Source organism: Pseudorca crassidens, chromosome 17 (assembly GCF_039906515.1).
Source record: "Pseudorca crassidens isolate mPseCra1 chromosome 17, mPseCra1.hap1, whole genome shotgun sequence".
In the NCBI taxonomy this organism is placed as follows: Eukaryota; Metazoa; Chordata; class Mammalia; order Artiodactyla; family Delphinidae; genus Pseudorca; species Pseudorca crassidens.
The window spans coordinates 13,043,658-13,060,545 of NC_090312.1; the positions used below are offsets into that span (position 1 = coordinate 13,043,658).

The following is a 16,888-nucleotide window of genomic DNA, read 5'->3' on the forward strand; positions in this document are numbered from 1 at the left end:
TGGAGGAGCAGATAGAGGACAGGCAGCAGGAAGTGGCCCCTGGGCCCCCTTACAAGGTGACCAGAGGGACCACAGCCCGTCTCACCCACCGACCATGTACAAAACCTTTTGAAAGTGTTTAACCCTTAGCTGGGTGTTAACTCACACAGCTCTGCATGTATTTAATTCCACGTGCTCGTTTGGTAGCTGCTTACTCTTCCCACTAGCTGCAGGCTGGATTCAGAGGTGATAGGTATGGAGAAATCACCGCTGACACAGCATCTGCAATGTGCATGGGGTCCTATGCATGGGTGGTGGGCACGGCTCACCGGCCCAAAGTCACCCAGCTAGTGAGGGGCGGGGTCAGAATTCCAATGCCCACCTGTCTGACTCCAGAACACACTCTCCTATTTCATCATACCCTCCACACACACCCCACATTCGGGAAGTCAGGTCCTGCTTTGCTGGAAAGTATTGATCCCGCCTGCCAGGCGCCAGGGAGGGCTTCAAGGAGGAGATGGCATTTGAACATCGCCTTCAATGGGGCTCGGGGAGAAAAGGGAGAGCAGCCCAGGAAGAAAGTACGATGTGAACAAAAGCAATGAGACCTGAAAAGGGCCTGGATGGACAGATGATAACTGGCTGCTGAGCCTGAAGCCTGGAGTGGGTGCGGGAGTCCAGGAGTCCTTTGGGAAACTCTCCTGGCCCCCGTGTGCTGAACCGGGACTCTGCCCATCGCCGCACTGCACTGTGCTACCCATCCAAGTTACCCTGAGCCTTGGGACAATGCCGAGAAACAGAGATTACCAGCCAAGGCTTGGAGAAGTCACTGCAGCTGATTCCCTGGTTACAGGGGGGCAGGGCTTACACCTGACCCAAGGCCGTCCTGTGCCAAGGCTAGTTAGCTGCCCGTGTGCCTTCTCAAGTGTTTCTTTTTTCTTCCTTTCTGCTGAGGTCGTTGTGGACACAGGAAAGGATGCTCGTGGGGAATGAAAGGGGGGAGGGAAAGAAAGGAAATAGAGAGGGAGGGGAGGGAGGAGGGGAACCACGCCAGGACTATGATTCAGTGCAGACCTTTCCGAGGGTCCGATTAGCCTGAAAAGACTTTGAAACCCAAACCAACAAAACCAAACACTCAGGGAGCCAAGCCAGGAAGCTCAGGCAGAGACTCTCCAAGACGAAACGTCCTCTGAGGGGACCCTGGGAGGCACTTTGTCACGAGGTAGTGTCTTAGGCTGCACTCCCCAGAAACAGATCCTGAGATGGAAATTCCTGTGTGTGAGCTCACGGGGGAGTGTGCTCGGGAGAAAGGGAGCGAGGGACGCGGGAAGGGCAGGGGACGGGGGGGCTCAGTGAGGATGCGGTCTCCTCAGCTGGCCCCCAGCCTCAGCCTGATCCCACGGGGAGCTCTGGTGCGTAAATGGTACAACGGAGTTCACCTCACACTGAAGCAAGGGGGTCAGCCTTTTGTACCCCTGAGTCAGCAGGGGCTGGGGCCGGGGGGGCGAGCAACTTCCTGGATGAGGCAGCGAATCTCCAGAGAAGGGGACACCAGACCGTGACCTTTAACAGCTGGGGGGTGAGTGTGCCGGCCTGGTAAAGGGGGCCCAGGCAGGACACCCACAGCATCCATTACAATTCGTCATAATTAAATGACTGCGAGATGACCAGGAATGATAACAGGCCCCATTTTTTTTTAACATTTCCTGCAGAGTTGGGCTGCCTAAGCCAGAGGCTGGGCCTGGGCTGAATCAGCCTCTCGAGGGAATGTGGAAACATCTGGGATTCTGATAGACACCGAGGGTGAGCACAGCCCTGGGACAAGAGAGCTGGACGGAGACGCACGCCTGGAGGGAGTGAGACAAGAAGGCTGCTTTGGAAAGTCAGCTCTCTTCTCTGCTCCTGCCTCCTAAAGAGGGTCAGCACGTGAAATCAGATGAAACGGGCCGAGAAAACAACCTCGTTCTCCCACTCTCCCGCCCGCAAAAATCTAGCGGGATGGCCTATGAGACGTGTGGAGATCTGTCCAAGAGATTATAGGGTCAGATATTTCCGACGAATTACCAGATGGGCTTTGACTGTAGGCCTGGCATGCAGTGAGTGCTAAATAAAAGCCGAGTGGCTCGTCAGCTGGACACTTTTTAACCTCCACCTCAAGTGAACTTCCTAAGCCTTTTCCAGAATGGCAGGGAGCCTCATTTGTGAATGAGTTCTGGCTTCATCTCATGATTCTGAATCGGCCACATCTTGATTTTTTTGCAACTAAAGAGTTCTGTTGTCTGCACATGTCCGACAACAGACGAGAATAAGCAAAACGTGGTCTGTCCATACAATGCAATACTGTTCAGCCATGAAAAGGAATTTAGTATCGATACATGCTACTGCTTCCAAGGATGAATCTTGGGAACACTGTGCTAAACGAAACAAGCTAGTTACAAAACACCACTGTGTAGTTTGAGTCCATGTGTATGAAACGTCCAGAATGGACAAATCCATGGAAACAGAAAGTAGACGGGTGGTTTCCTAGGGTTGGGGAACTCGGGGGTGACTGCTAATAGATACAAGATTTCTTTCTGGGATGATAATATGTTCTAAAATGGTTTGTAGTGACGGTTGCCCAACTCCATGAATATACGGGAAACCACTGAATTGTACACTTTAAATGCGTGACTCGTAGGGTATGTGAATTGCATCTCAATAAAGCTGTTACTAAAAAAAAAAAGAAGAAAAGAAAGGAAAAGTTTTGCTGTCATACGAAGGAATGACAATAACATCACCACCAATGATGGGTTCCGGCCACTGTAAGGAACAGTGGTGGCTGTTAGCCGGTGGCCCCTGAGTACAGCGTGCTGGGTCTGGACAAGTCCCCACACACACCCTCCCACCCAAGAGAGAGAGAAGACGGCCCCTATCTGCAATTCATTTGGCCAAAAGGCTGTCAGAAGGGCTGCTGTCCCCTGCCCCACAAAAAACTCTGATCCGCCCAATCCGATGCCACTGAACAGGGACAACACAACAGCCAGCCAGGAGCTCTTATTGTGTCTCCTGCCCCGAGCCGCTCCTAAGCAGTGGGAGTTAAATATTTATAAAGCAGCCACTGTTTATGTAATGTTCAATCTGGACTTGCGAAGCCCGACGCAGGGATGTGCTGAAGAGACAGCCGATTACACAACACAGGGAAGCACCAGGCCGGGGAGACCGACACTTCCCAGGCCTCCGGCCTCACCTTCCAGCCGGCCTCCTCCTCTCTCCTCAAAGTGCCGGCGGGTTGGGAGCGGTCTCCAGTGTTTAGTCTCCTCTTCCCCAGTGCCCACGGCAGAAGACAAAATAGCCCTTTTCCCCAAAAGTTGCAGGTCGCATGGCTCTTCCTGGGGTGTAAGCAGCTCCTGAGAAACTGGGGTGCCGTAGGGTCGAGGTCTGCCTTCACAGACCCCACCACGCAGAAAGGGTCGGGGACTCCCAACTGGGCTGGCGGCAAGCACGTGTAGACGAGGAACACGTTATGAGGCCTCGCCAGGGTCGTCCTCCTCGCGCTTGTCTGATGCCCGGTACCAGGCAGCCCCAATCTGAACACCGGACGGCAAAGGCACGTGTTCGGACGCAACTCCTGGTTCTCTCATCCCGTTTCCACCTGCCCCGCCTCAGCTGCCCCCGCTGCGAAAGACGCCCAAAAGGCCCACCTGCCTTCCAGAGTTACTCTGGAGCGTTAATAAGTCCTTTTTTTTTTTTTTTTTTTTTTTTTTTTGCGGTACGCAGGCCTCTCACTGTCGTGGCCTCTCCCGTTGCGGAGCACAGGCTCCGGACACGCAGGCTCAGCGGCCGTGGCTCATGGGCCCAGGCGCTCCGCGGCATGTGGGATCTTCCCGGACTGGGGCACGAACCCGTGTCCCCTGCATCGGCAGGCGGACTCCCAACCACTTGCGCCACCAGGGAAGCCCAATAAGACACGGTCCTTTAAGGCATCATTACTGCGATGATGAGGGCGACCACCACCACATGCTTCTGACTCCTGGCTCTGCCCTCACCCCACTGTGACCTTTGGAGAATCCCGTCACCGTCCCAGCCCTCCTCAGTGGCCTGATCAGCACGTGGGCATAAACAAGACAGGGGGAGGAAATGTTCTTTGCAGGCTACAAAACGCTGCCCAAAACACACGTGAGGTGCTCTCGGCACTGCCGGGAAACTGAAGGATTGGGGAGGCGGCCACTCATGTTTCCCAGCTCTGGGGCCCCCATGACTCCTCTGGGGCCTGGACACTCGGGAGAGTGGCGAATACACGGAAATCACACTGCCAGCTGCACCGGGGGACAGCTTCACCAGAATCTCCAAACCGCCTTCTCCATTCATTCTAGGAACCCGCACCAATCCTGCTTTCCCCAGGTCGGTCCAGAAGTGAAGGGAGAGGGAGGGCCAGCCTGCCGCCCTGTCCCTCTGGTGGACAGCGCTGGGCCCGGGGGACACGGGTGTCCAGGGGTTCTCCCCTGCACATGAGCCAGACACATAGGGGGGTCTCTGATGAATGCAGCGACGGGGGAAGAAGGAGGCTGAGAGGTGCAGAGCAGGCAGGGAAGAGGGAGCAGAGGAAGCAAAGACCTGGGGACCTGGGACCGAGCGGAGAAGAGGACCCAGAATAAAGCCACTTGAGGTGAAGCCACTTAAAATAAGGTCCAGATATTTAGGGCATGTGTGTGTCATGGGGGGCGGGGAGGAACTTTATCTCGAAAACACAAACTGCCCACCATCTGCTTCGGATTCCCGGCTCTACCTCTCATTTGGCTGTGATCTTAGGCCACTCATGTCGCTTGTCTTATAGCCTGTTTAGGGGGACAACTTTACCTTGAAAAAGGAAACAGTTATAAATATAAACTGTTCTATATTCATAAATTAATTTATCCTTTATACATTATAAGCGTATAATATATCGTTGGTAACTTAATTCTAAATATAAAATAAGCTTCGTCTGTCTTATACTTAAACTTGAAGTTGTCATTTTAAACTCTGCTCTGAGTGTTAGGCCACCAAAACAATGAATCAAATCAACTATACTTCAATTTAAAAAAAAAAAAAAAAAAGAATGAATGAATCTGACCCCAAGGCTACTTTAGCACATGTTTTCTCACAAAATACAAAATTCCTTCATCCCTCATGATTAAAAGGATCGTTTGCAAAAGACCTTTGGGGACTCTGTTAATGTTCCCAGGCCTCTCTTAGTCTTTTGGATTTTTCAATCACTCTCTTATTTTGCCTAGAGGGTCAACATCGTTCCTTTCTCTTCTCCACTGTTAGGCGGTCTGATTCTGCCGGGCTCCCTGAGGCCTTCCCAAGGGCAGGACTCAAGTCTCTTCCTGCTTCTCTTTCCTTAGAGCTTATGGCTGAGGTCAAGTACCTGATATTTACCCTTCAGTTCCATCTACAGTTCCCCCCTCCCCCACCCATCGTGAGGTCCCATGAGGGCAGGGACTTGCGTCCACTTTGCTAGAAGCTCCCTGTGTCACCCCTGGTATATCAGACACTGGATCAGTGCCTGGCACATAGCAGGAAGGGCACGTGATTCAAGCAGCTCACCCACAGCACCTTCTGCATCAGGAAAACCCTGCAGTCTGGGCAAGACGTGCCATTTCTGGCAGTGGATCCGCTCCGGATAGAACAAGCCCTGTCACCCGACTCTCCCAGTGCCATGTCACTGAACAAGTGGGCAACCATAAACAGGACGGACCCTTAGATATTTTATCAGCTGCACATGGATGAGCCGATCGAAAGGCAGGGTCTTTCGAGACGCAGATGGTCTTTCTTTAGAAATACATACTCACAATTCTACAATTTCTGATTTCCATTTCTTTAAAGTAGTGCAAAAGTGACTCATCTGCAAAACATATGGAATACAGCTTCCTTAGAGTTTTACAATATTTTCTTCCTATTTTTTACAGCTGTTTTGCCTCTAAGTGATTTGGTGACAACTTTCGAGCAAATCAACCTTTTCCGTGCCTTCCAAAGTACTAAACTTAGTATTCATGCAACAGCTCAATTCTCATCAGTTTATGTAATATGCAGTTACCAACACAACTCACTTTTGGCCAGCGCAGGAATCAAGGGGTGGTAAAGCCTTGCCGGCACACCAGGATCAATAGCTGACATTTCACGGGTGTTAAAGAAACACTGTTCTAAGCCTTCACGTGTATTAACTCGCTGAATGCCATAATCACCCTGGAAGGTAGGTACTAGTATTAGTCTGATTTTACAGATAAAGCATACAAGCACAGAGGAGTTATTTAACTTGCCCAAGGTCACACAGCTGGTGGGGCAGAACAAAGCTTTGAATAGGGGAAATTGGGCTTGTGAGTAGCCCACCAGCCCCGAGCCTTCAGTGAGCCTGGGGTCTCACTCAGTTTGCTGTGCAAAGGGAATGCGCAGCAAGGGAGCCACATGGAGGTCAGTTAAGAGATGCTGCTACCCTTGCCCTGGACTGACAGATGTTTACAATGTCTGGCAATCAGCAAATGACTGATTATCTTCAGATGTGGGTGGGTGGGACGGACATGAGCGGTGAGTTTATGAGCGCACAGTTTCATGTTATGATGACTTCTGCTTCCCTGGGCAATCTGTCTGCAGGAGCACAGATAGGGAGGACACCTCAACTTCTGTGTGGCCGGAGCGTGAATGCTAGTAGGTGGCGGGGGGGGGGGGGGGGGCAAGAGTTGAGGCTGGGTTCAGAGTTAAGGGCAGATGTGTCAGGCCAAGGGGTTTGGATCTAACCCCGTCTAGAGATGCTCCTTCCTGTGCGGGGACTGGCCAGAGAATGCTCCCGGCCTGCGGAAGCTTCTGGCAGATGGCCTGAGAGTCAGAGACACCCCCCACCCCCCCCAAAAAAAACTGCTGGCATGCAAGGCAGTGCAGGAGGAAAGGGGAGAGAAACCAGAAAACGGGATGGTGAGCTTCTAGGTGAGGCCTTGTGGGCTTTCTTCCCACCTTCTGACCTTCCTAGAGACTCCTGGGGCACCCACACTGCTGGGCCTGGAAAGGCTGACCCACACCTTAAAGAGGTAAGGCTCGGAGAGGGTGAAAACCCTGAAAAGAGGCTCTTCCAGGCGGAGCAGCGACAACGCATCCAATCTTCAGGCTCTCAGTTTAGTGTCCTTTCCACTGCCCTGTGCCACAGTCTCTAACTGAGCCTGAGCGGTGACAGGAAGGCCCCCCTCAGACAATTTCACAAAAGGAGGGAGAAGCACTCAGTCTCCAAGGGCCACCTCCTGGAATCCAGACAAACTGACAGTGTCACTAAATAAGTAACTTTCCAGACTAGAGAGTTAAGAAGAGGGAATGGCTTTTGCTACCTGATTCCCTTCCATGTGATAGAAGAAGTCACCTCTCCCTCTATTTCCTGAAATCATCAGCATCAAAGAGGAACTCAAGGGGCTTCCCTGGTGGCGCAGTGGTTGAGAGTCCGCCTGCCGATGAGGGGGACACGGGTTCGTGCCCCGGTCCGGGAAGATCCCACATGCCGCAGAGCGGCTGGGCCCGTGAGCCATGGCCGCTGAGCCTGTGCATCCGGAGCCTGTGCTCCGCAATGGGAGAGGCCACAACAGTGAGAGGCCCGCGTACCGCAAAAAAAAAAAAAAAAAAAAAAAAGAGGACCTCAGGGACCTTTCTGCTCCTCAGTGGACTGAAAAGGGGCAGCCAGTACATCCTGTGTGCTGGATGTAGATGATGCCATTTAGCTTCATCCTTAAATAGTGCTCAAGAGCTGGGTGAACAGAGGCTCAAGGTCAAGTGGTATAACTCATAACTCGTGCCACCCAGCTAGGTAGGTGGTTAACCCATTGGAGGAGAAGATTCAGAAAGGACATGGCATCTGCCTTCATCAACTTAAAAGCTGTCTGTGAGAGGTCTGTTGCATCAGAGGGCCCCAAGGATCAGAACCCAGAGAGCTAGGACAGAGCACCCACGCCCTGGGAGAGGGAGGACCACTGGAACTGTCAGCACCATCTTTCAGGGGCAGTGAGTACCCCGTCAGTGGAGGTAATCAAGGGCTGATGGGACAGACAGGAAGCCAGGTTACTACAACTGGGGATTCAACTTATCTCATGGGTGATTAGATGGAACTACAGCACAGGTTTGTTTTTTTTGTTTTTTGTTTTTTGTTTTTGCGGTACGCGGGCCTCTCACTGTTGCGGCCTCTCCCGTTGTGGAGCACAGGCTCCGGACATGCAGGCTCAGCAGCCATGGCTCAGGGGCCCAGCCGCTCTGCGGCATGTGGGATCCTCCCGGACCGGGGCACGAACCCGCGTCCCCTGCATCGGCAAGTGGACTCTCAACCACTGCACCACCAGGGAAGCCCCAACAGCATAGGTTTTATGAATGAATCAAGTCTTAAGCATTTGCTCCTTACATCAGGAATGGACATGGGAAAGATACACAACCTGGCGTGTTTCAGAGACTCAAATTACATGGCCTAACTCTTGGTTGGTTTACACACACACACACACACACACACACACACACACACTCTCTCTCTCTCTCTCTCTCTCTCTCTCTCTCTCTCTCTCTCCCCTTCTCTGTCTCCCTCCTTCCTTCCCTCTCTCTCTTTCTCTGCAAAGCCAGAAGAGTTGTACGGGTGGCATACGCAAAGACTCCTTTCTTCATCGAGCCATCTGCCAGTCACTTACAGGGACCTACGACGTGGCGGGCGCTGTGTGGAGAATACAGTGAAAAATGCAAGTCCCAGTTCCAGTCCTCTAATGCCTAGACCACAATGGGTCAAGTTCATCAATTAGGGTAGAAGCCAATGAACACTTCTGAGAGTCTCCTGGGCTTCAGACGGCGCATACGGTGAACTGTAAAGACCACTACAGTTGGTGGTGATATTATCCCACTGACACGGATCAGAGAGGACAAACCTCCTAGGTTCACTCAGTGAGTAAGTGGAGAAACCAGCATTCAAATCCAGCCAGCCCTACCCAACTCCAAAGGGCACGCTCTTTCCACGGTCCCGCCGGGAACAGCCATACACAAGCTGCTACCGACGGCAACCCCCCTGTCGCTCCACCAGGAGAGTCAAACTTGCCCTGCGGCCTCCACTAAACCATCCGTAGCCGGCAAGGGTCACTCTGCCGTTTCCTTTATGCTTTACTATTGGCCCAATTCAACTCCAGTGGCACTGCCCACCCCGGATGCAGGCCAAATATAAGCTGGGCTTTGATAGCAGAGATGAAAGGCAGGGTTGCAGTGAGCATGAGGTCCGAACAAATGTCAGCTGCTTTCATCAGGAAAGCCCTAAATTACCCACCCTCACACATAGTCTTTCATCTCCTACCCGGCAAGCAGAGGCTGCTTATTAGAAAAGCTGCCTTGTCCGCACTCTCCCTTGAGGGGGACGGGGTTGAGGGGTAAGTGCCGGCGTCACCCTCGGAGTCCCTGCACCCTCAGGATCACTCTGAGGGGTGGCTGGGCTGTGGGAAACACAGGCTCCACTCTGCCCTTCGCCACAGGATGCTGACACACGGGACAGACAGGAGGTCTGTCCGGGGCCCGGCCGCCACTACTGCTTGGGGAGGGAGCTGTCAACACATGGCCGTCCTGGGGCGGCAAAGCCACCGCGCCTCCTACACGTAGCCCCAGGAAATGGAGGGCTGGGACCGCAAACAGAAATGCACAGGAGGGCCGACCGGCCCCTCTTTCTTCCTTCTTTCTTCCTCTCCCTCTTCTCCAGCAAAGCCGGCAATTGAGAATTCCACATCACAGATTCCTGTGGCCAGAGGGGGCCACTTGAGGTCATCACCGACACTGCTCCCCCACATCGAGACCAGCCTGTCCTGAAGCTGTGGCAGAAGGAGGCACAGTCCTTGGAAAGGATCTCAAGAAGAGGCTGCTGGCCTCCTCTGTTGCTACCAGAGCAGGGCTGTGCCTTTCTGGACCACAGCACTCATTACATTTGCTTGTCCTCTTTTAGGCCAGCTTCTCTGTCCCACTCATGCCTGTGAGCGTGTAAGGCCAGGGACCCGGTTTTAATCTCCTCTGTAGCTTCAGGACTTGGCATTATGCCAGGTCCAGGGGGGCTGTTTAGTAAAAGTGGGTGGGTGGGTGGATAGCAGACGGTGCGTACAGGCAGAAAAGGGAAAGAGAGACAGAAGATGGGGCTATGGAACACGCCCACCGTAGACGGCCAGAATCATGATGAACTTTGGGGCCAAAAGGGACTTGAGAGATCCTCTAAGCCTCACCCCCACTCCTCATGTGGCAGATGTGAAAACTAAGACTCCAACACGTGTGGCCTTGCCCAGGTCACATGACTGAGGGTCAGCCACCCCCAGTAACACGCAGGGCCTCTGGGCGGCCTCAGCTGGCAAGAACAAATGCGATCCATCCTGCTGTGAGAACCAGGATGGCACTCACGCTCCCCTGACTTGCGCGTGGAGAGGCACTGACACTGCCTCCGCCATGTCAAGCTCCTTGCTCCTAAACGTGTGATGGAATCAGGGCAGAAGAAATGTAGGTCTCCCGCCGTTATAAGGGAAGCTTCAGGAGACAGCCCAACGCCGCCCACCAGGAATGCCAGTCCTGCTTCTGTCCTCGTTGGGGTGAGTGGGGACTAAAGCAGGGCACTTCGATCTTCCTCCATTCCATCTCCCTGCAGTAACTCCTGCTATGAAAGAAAACGCAGCCAAAATCCAGAGACCAGGACGAAATCGCCCGTCTCCAGCTCGGTTATGAATAAATACAAGCATGCCTCGGAGATACTACAGGTTTGGTTCCAGACCACGGCAATAAAGCGATACGGCAATAAAGAGGGGCGCACGAATTTTTTTGGTTTCCCAGTGCACACAAAAGTTACGTTTACACCATAGTGTAGTCTGTTAAGCATGCAACAGCGTTATCTCTGAAAAAAAAAAAACGATGTACATACCTTAATTTAAAAATACAAAAGAAGGGCTTCCCAGGTGGCGCAGTGGTTGGGAGTCCGCCTGCCGATGCAGGGGACACGGGTTCGTGCCCCGGTCCGGGAAGATCCCACATGCCGCGGAGCGGCTGGGCCCGTGAGCCATGGCCGCTGAGCCTGCGCGTCCGGAGCCTGTGCTCCGCAGCAGGAGAGGCCACAGCAGTGAGAGGCCCGCGTACCGCAAAAAAAAAAATACAAAAGAAAACCAAAAAATTACAGTTGTAATCATCCAAAGATCACAGATCATCATAACAAATATAACAGCAATGAAAAAGTTTGAAATATTGCGAGAATTACCAAAATGTGACACAGAGACACGAAGTGAGCAAACGCTGTTGGAAAAATGGCGCCGATAGACTTGCTCCACGCAGGGTTGCCTCAAACTTTCAATTTGTAAAAGACGCGATATCTACAAAGAGCAATAGAACGATGTACGCCTGTACAGACAAGTCAATTCACAACTATTTCCTGACGACCTACTGTGCGTTCAGTCCTGGGCTGAGTGCATACCAAGGATAACTGTAAGTCTAACTCCTGGACCAAGCCCACAACTGAGGTCCCTGACTGCCTACTACTCATCATTGAATTGTTTGTGCGACAAATCATTGTCGAGCGCCAGCACGGACCTGCCCTGCACGGATGACCCAGGAAGGACATGAGGTAGGTGTTCCTCATTCTCTCCCATTGCACATTTAGGGAAACTGAGGGTTTAAGAGAATCAACCAGGATCACACAGTAGAACCATGACTCAAACCCTCGTCTTCCGTCTTCTTTCAGCTACAAATCTTTGCCTCCCTGTAAGGGATGTGAGGAGTCCACGTTAGAAAATGATCCCTGTAGGTGGGTGGCCAGAGCAGGCTGGACCTCAAGGGACCTGGCTACGAGGGAAGCACACATGGCCCGGGATTCATCTTGACACCCTGTGGCTTGCCGGCACCAAAGGGCACACACAGGGCCCAGCTCAATGGACCACGTTTTCTGATCATCCTACATGCAGGGGAAATCCTGGCTTGAATGGAGGTGCCGGGGAGCAGAAGCAACGAGGACACTGTGCTTGACCCTGCGGGACTGACGGGGAGGACGCTGGGGAAACCACCCACTCCAAAACAGCAGAGCACAGGCACCTGCACGGAAAGGCTGGCTGGACGAGGTGACGTGAGCTGAGCCTCCGAGTTAGGAAGAAAGGAGAGGATACAAGAGTGACCCTGTATTTGGAGTCAGTCTGCCTGGGTTCAATCCTAATGCCGCCATTTACAACTTGTTGAGTTCTGGCAAATTCCTTAACTGCTCGGAGCCGTCTTTCCTCGTCTCTCACAATGGGGATAATCCGACTTCTCCGGTAACATGGGGCAGAGTCAGCCCCAGAAGGCTGGATGCCCCTTTCTGAGCGCAGTGCTATAACCCAGCAGAGTGTCACCTGCATGACTCTGCAGCCTCTCCCTTGGTTCAAATCCCCACTCGGCCACTTAGCTGAGGGATCTCTGGCAGATTACTTAACTCCCCTGAGCCTCAGTGTCTTCATCTGTAAAATGGGAGCGGTGATAATAGTATCGATCTCAGAGAGTAGCTGTGTGGGTTTCATGAGCTGACACGTGTAAAGACGCCTGGGAACTGCTCTAAACTTTAGCTATTAGGATTATATAACCTTCAGTGAAACAGACAATCCTTCTTCCTAAACTGTCTATGTGTTTAGTATAGATTTCTGCACAGCGAGCTGAGTCCCAGCTCCAAACGCTCAAACTGCGGGGTCACAGAACTGAAAAGCAGGCGGCATCTGAGGAAACGGACTCTCCCCTCGAGGCAGTGAAGAGATGGCCAAATGCCCGAGGTTCACCCAACCGGGGGCACTCAAATCCAAGTCGCCTCCAAAGGCCGGCTGCACCCTTGCCCCCTCCCCATCCGCCAACGTCCCGCCCCAGCCGCGCCCATTCTTTATCCATCCTGAAACCAGCACCGCCCAGGGACCTGCGGTGAGGTTCAGTTAAAACAGTTTATGGGAAGGAAAGCCGCACTTTCTGTCTTCGCCGAAAGATAAGAGGAATCTGAGACCCGGATGGAGCCAGGAGGTCCCGTGCAGCCCCGACCCCGGGTCACAACAGACACACTCGATTTCCCAGAGCAGGACAGGCGCACTAAGCACGCCCGCAGATACACGGCTGGCGCTGGGCAAGTTGCTTAACCTCCCTGGGCCTCAGTCTCCTGTCTGTAAGACAGTGAGTACACAGGGGTTGTAGTCGTGACAAGACAGGGCCCCAAGCAGCGCCCGGCTCGCAGGAGCCTGTTCCTTGGGACCGTCGTCTCCCTGGGGGCTCCAGCTCCGTACTTCACAGCGGCTGCAGTGGTCATGGTCTACAGCCCTGCAGAGCCTTTGCCAGGCCAGCAGGTTAAGCCTGGCAGCCGGGAGCAGCAGCCACTCTGTTGTGCGGGTCCGGGGCGCAGCAGGCAGGAGGCAGTGTTCCTGGAGGTGGGGGGATGTCCCCGAAACAGATGCACCTGGATCCACTCAGCTGACACACTGCCCGAAAAAGCAATGTCCAGATCAAAGGACCCTGGCGGTCAACCAGAGGGAGGAGTTCCTGAGAGGAGCTGGGCAGACATGGAGCCCAGATGGGGAGGTCAGGCAGTTCCGGGAGTCCTGTCGGGCCCCCGCCTCATCCCACACAGTGCAGAGCCGGCAGAGGAGCAGGTGGGTGTCCGCAGGTGCTGCCCCAGACCCTCCCAGTGCAGGCACTGGGACTGACAAGCTGTGGGAGCCTGAGTAAAGCCCACATCCCCATCCCTTCCAGAATCCTCAACTGTGGTGTCTTTGTCAGAGCTTCTGCAAGCAAGCCTCCCCCACCAATATGTTAGCACAGAAATGCCTTACAATGATCTCTAATGCCCTCCACCACACACACACACACACACACACACACTCTCTCTCTCTCTCTCTCTCTCTCTCTCTCTCTCTCTCTGTCTCTCTCCCTCCTCCTGGCAAGCTAGTACAGTGATTAACAGCACAGGCTCTGGAACCAGACTGCTGGGGCTGGAATACCAATGCAGCCACTTTTCAGCTGTGTGACCTCAGACACTGTACTCAGCCTCTCTGATCCTCCATTTTTCTCATCTGTAAAATGGGGCAAATTATAGCACTGCAATCCTAGGATGATTGAGGGAATTAAATCATATAACAGATGAGGCCTGATGTGCATTGCCCAGGACTTAATAAGCACTAGATGAATGTTAGCTCTGATTATTTGTTACTAATCTAATTACTATCATCAGGGAGCCATTTAATTTCACTGATCTGACTGGTATGGGCTTCATAGGGTATCAGTCCAACAGAGATTTACCAGTGACAGAGAACAGCTAAGAAACTAGGGAGGGGGCTTCCCTGGTGGCACAGTGGTTAAGAATCCGCCTGCCAGTGCAGGGGACATGGGTTCGAGCCCTGGTCCGGGAAGATCCCACATGCCACGGAGCAACTAAGCCCGTGCGGCACAGCTACTGAGCCTGCTCTTCAGAGCCCGCGAGCCGCAACTACCGAAGCCCGTGCGCCTAGAGCCCGTGCTCTGCAACATGAGAAGCCACCGCAATGAGAAGACCGCGCACCACAACGAAGAGTAGCCCCCGCTTGCCGCAACTAGACAAAGCCCGCGCGCAGCAACGAAGACCCAATGCAGCCGATTAATTAATTAATTAAAATAAAAAAGAAAAGAAAAGAAAATAGGAAGGGATTATTAGGCTTCTTTGTCGGCCTCCTTCAAGCATGACCATTTCAGGTCAGAATTTCACACCTGCCCCACAAAACGGAGGTCCCTACCCCCAGTCTGCAGATCAGGACACCAAAGCTCAGAGAGGCCCAGGCAACAGAGCAGGTTCCAAAGCTAGGAAATGTGTTAAGGAAGAAAAACCAGCTTCAGAAGCGTCACCCCGTTGTGCATGTTTTCATCACTCCACACCTCTCAGCACCCCCATCACCCCATCGCCCTCCCCAAACAGCCAGGGGACACCCACACCCCGCTAACCGCTCCCCCAGCCCTAATGTAGCAGAGCTGGCCTCGAGGCAGGGTCGAGGATGGACATGGTGCGCGGGAGCCTCGGGGCTGGCCCCATAAGCACAGCCTCTGCGCCCCCCGCCCCGCCCCCAATTAGAAAAACCTCCTGCCGCTCTCACTCTCGAGCTGCAGGCACAGGGTGAGTCCCAGCCTCGGGGACAATCCCAGAACAACAATCCTAGAAGCGAAAGAGCTCGGAGGGCCCTGTTTCTGTCTGGTTCCAAAATCCTTTGGCCAAACAGTTTCCCCGCAACCTCTGCTCCAGATGGCTGGTCACTGCCTCCCAGAGGGTAATCCCTGTGTCTCTGCAGGGGCTGCCCATTGCCCGGCTTTCCACCATGCAGGCCTCCCCATTCCTGGACCCCCATACCCGCCCCCCACACACCAGGCCCCCTAAGGACAGCACTGACCCCCAGCAGAGCTCCCAGCGGTTCTGAAAGGTCCATCCCGCCCACTGAGCTCATAAATGAAAAGCAGTGTCCATGGGTCACTCCCCAGACAGCTCCCTCCCCATATTAAATCTGCATGCGCCAGCTCAGGAAACCATCCCCTGAGTGTGGGAGGGTAGTACTGCTCCCATTTTGCAGCTGGGGAAACTGAGGCTCGGAGAACTGCCCGGTCTAGGGTCACCTGCTCATAAGTAACAAGGCCACAGTGCAAACGCAGGCTTCCTCACTCTGAGACACACCATTTTATTAATCCCCTTTTATACTGGTTTCCTGCCGTCTCATCTGATTTAGGGAGGGGGAGGCATGTCCTTCTCAGACCAACCCTGAGAACACAGCAGACACTCACTTACAACCTCTGACTGGTACACAAGGGGAAAAGCAGCCTGCAGGATCCCATCCCCTTTAAATCTGAAAAGTCCCAACCGGGTCTCTGGAGAGCTCTGCATTCATCCACAAACACGAACTGGCCCCACGTTAAGGGCTTTGAGTACAAGGTGAGCCAAAACCTTGTCCTCCCACCAGAAACACTCCCGGGCTCCTGGCAGAGACAGACCCACGCGGCAGAAGCATATCAGAGAAAAGAGCACACAGGACAGAGCAGCTGGCTGTGCCAGGGGAGCCAGGAGGCCCTGCAGACCCCCCAGCTGGGCTCAAAGCCAAGACCAGCAGGGACTGGCAGAGGTGGAACGCCTCCCAGAAGATCTGCCATCTCCTCTCACCACCAGTGATGGTGGTGCCCTTCACCCCCTTGTGACAGTGACCCTCGGACAGTGGCGGCTCTCCCATCTAAAAATTCCACCTGGACGTTTTTAACCAGAAGTCCCACCTCGGATTCAGAACTGCCTGGAACGCTACAGGACTGACAACGCACAAGTCACACGGACCAACTCTCCAAACTGCAGACCGCCTTGAAAACACGAAGCCCAGCTCGCCCGAGACCAACGGTGTGTGGAAGACGGAAGTTTGGTTGGGTTTCATGGAGTCGTAGCCCACGTCGCCTCAGCATATTACCCAGAAGAAAAAGAAAGGAAAGAGGCAAATGCCAAAAAGATGAAGCAGCCGCAAAATGCAGATAGACAAGAGCCTGAAGGATGCGGGGCCACAGGATAAGTGAAATGGCATTTCCTCCTTAGTCACTGGCAGGCACGGGCCCAACTCCAGGCCGGCGAGGCCGCTGGAGCCGCGTGAATCGGCCCCTTGTTCCTGGGAGAGAAACTGAATCCGGAAGAAGCTGGGATGGAATGTGCCCATTCCTGCCCCATCTTCCTCTTCCTCAGCTCCCACCCCTCCCCCCCACCCGCCCCCTCCAAACACCCCCATATTCCCCATAAACCCCTGCCTCGGAAAATCCAAAATCCATGATCCCTCGGCTGATAACTTAGAAAAAAAAAAAAATCCTTTAAAAGGCAAGAACTCCCGGAAAAATCCAAAGATTTCACATTATCTTCCTGCAGCCCAGGCTTCCTGACCCAAATTTGAGTCATCTCCTA

General features: G+C 53.4%; 1 long non-coding RNA gene across 6 annotated transcripts in view; it reads right to left on the reverse strand.

The window, feature by feature from the left end:
• LOC137209863 (uncharacterized) overlaps positions 1 to 16,888 on the reverse strand; it is a 393,448-nt gene that overhangs the window by 297,749 nt on the left and 78,811 nt on the right. The window lies entirely within an intron of this gene.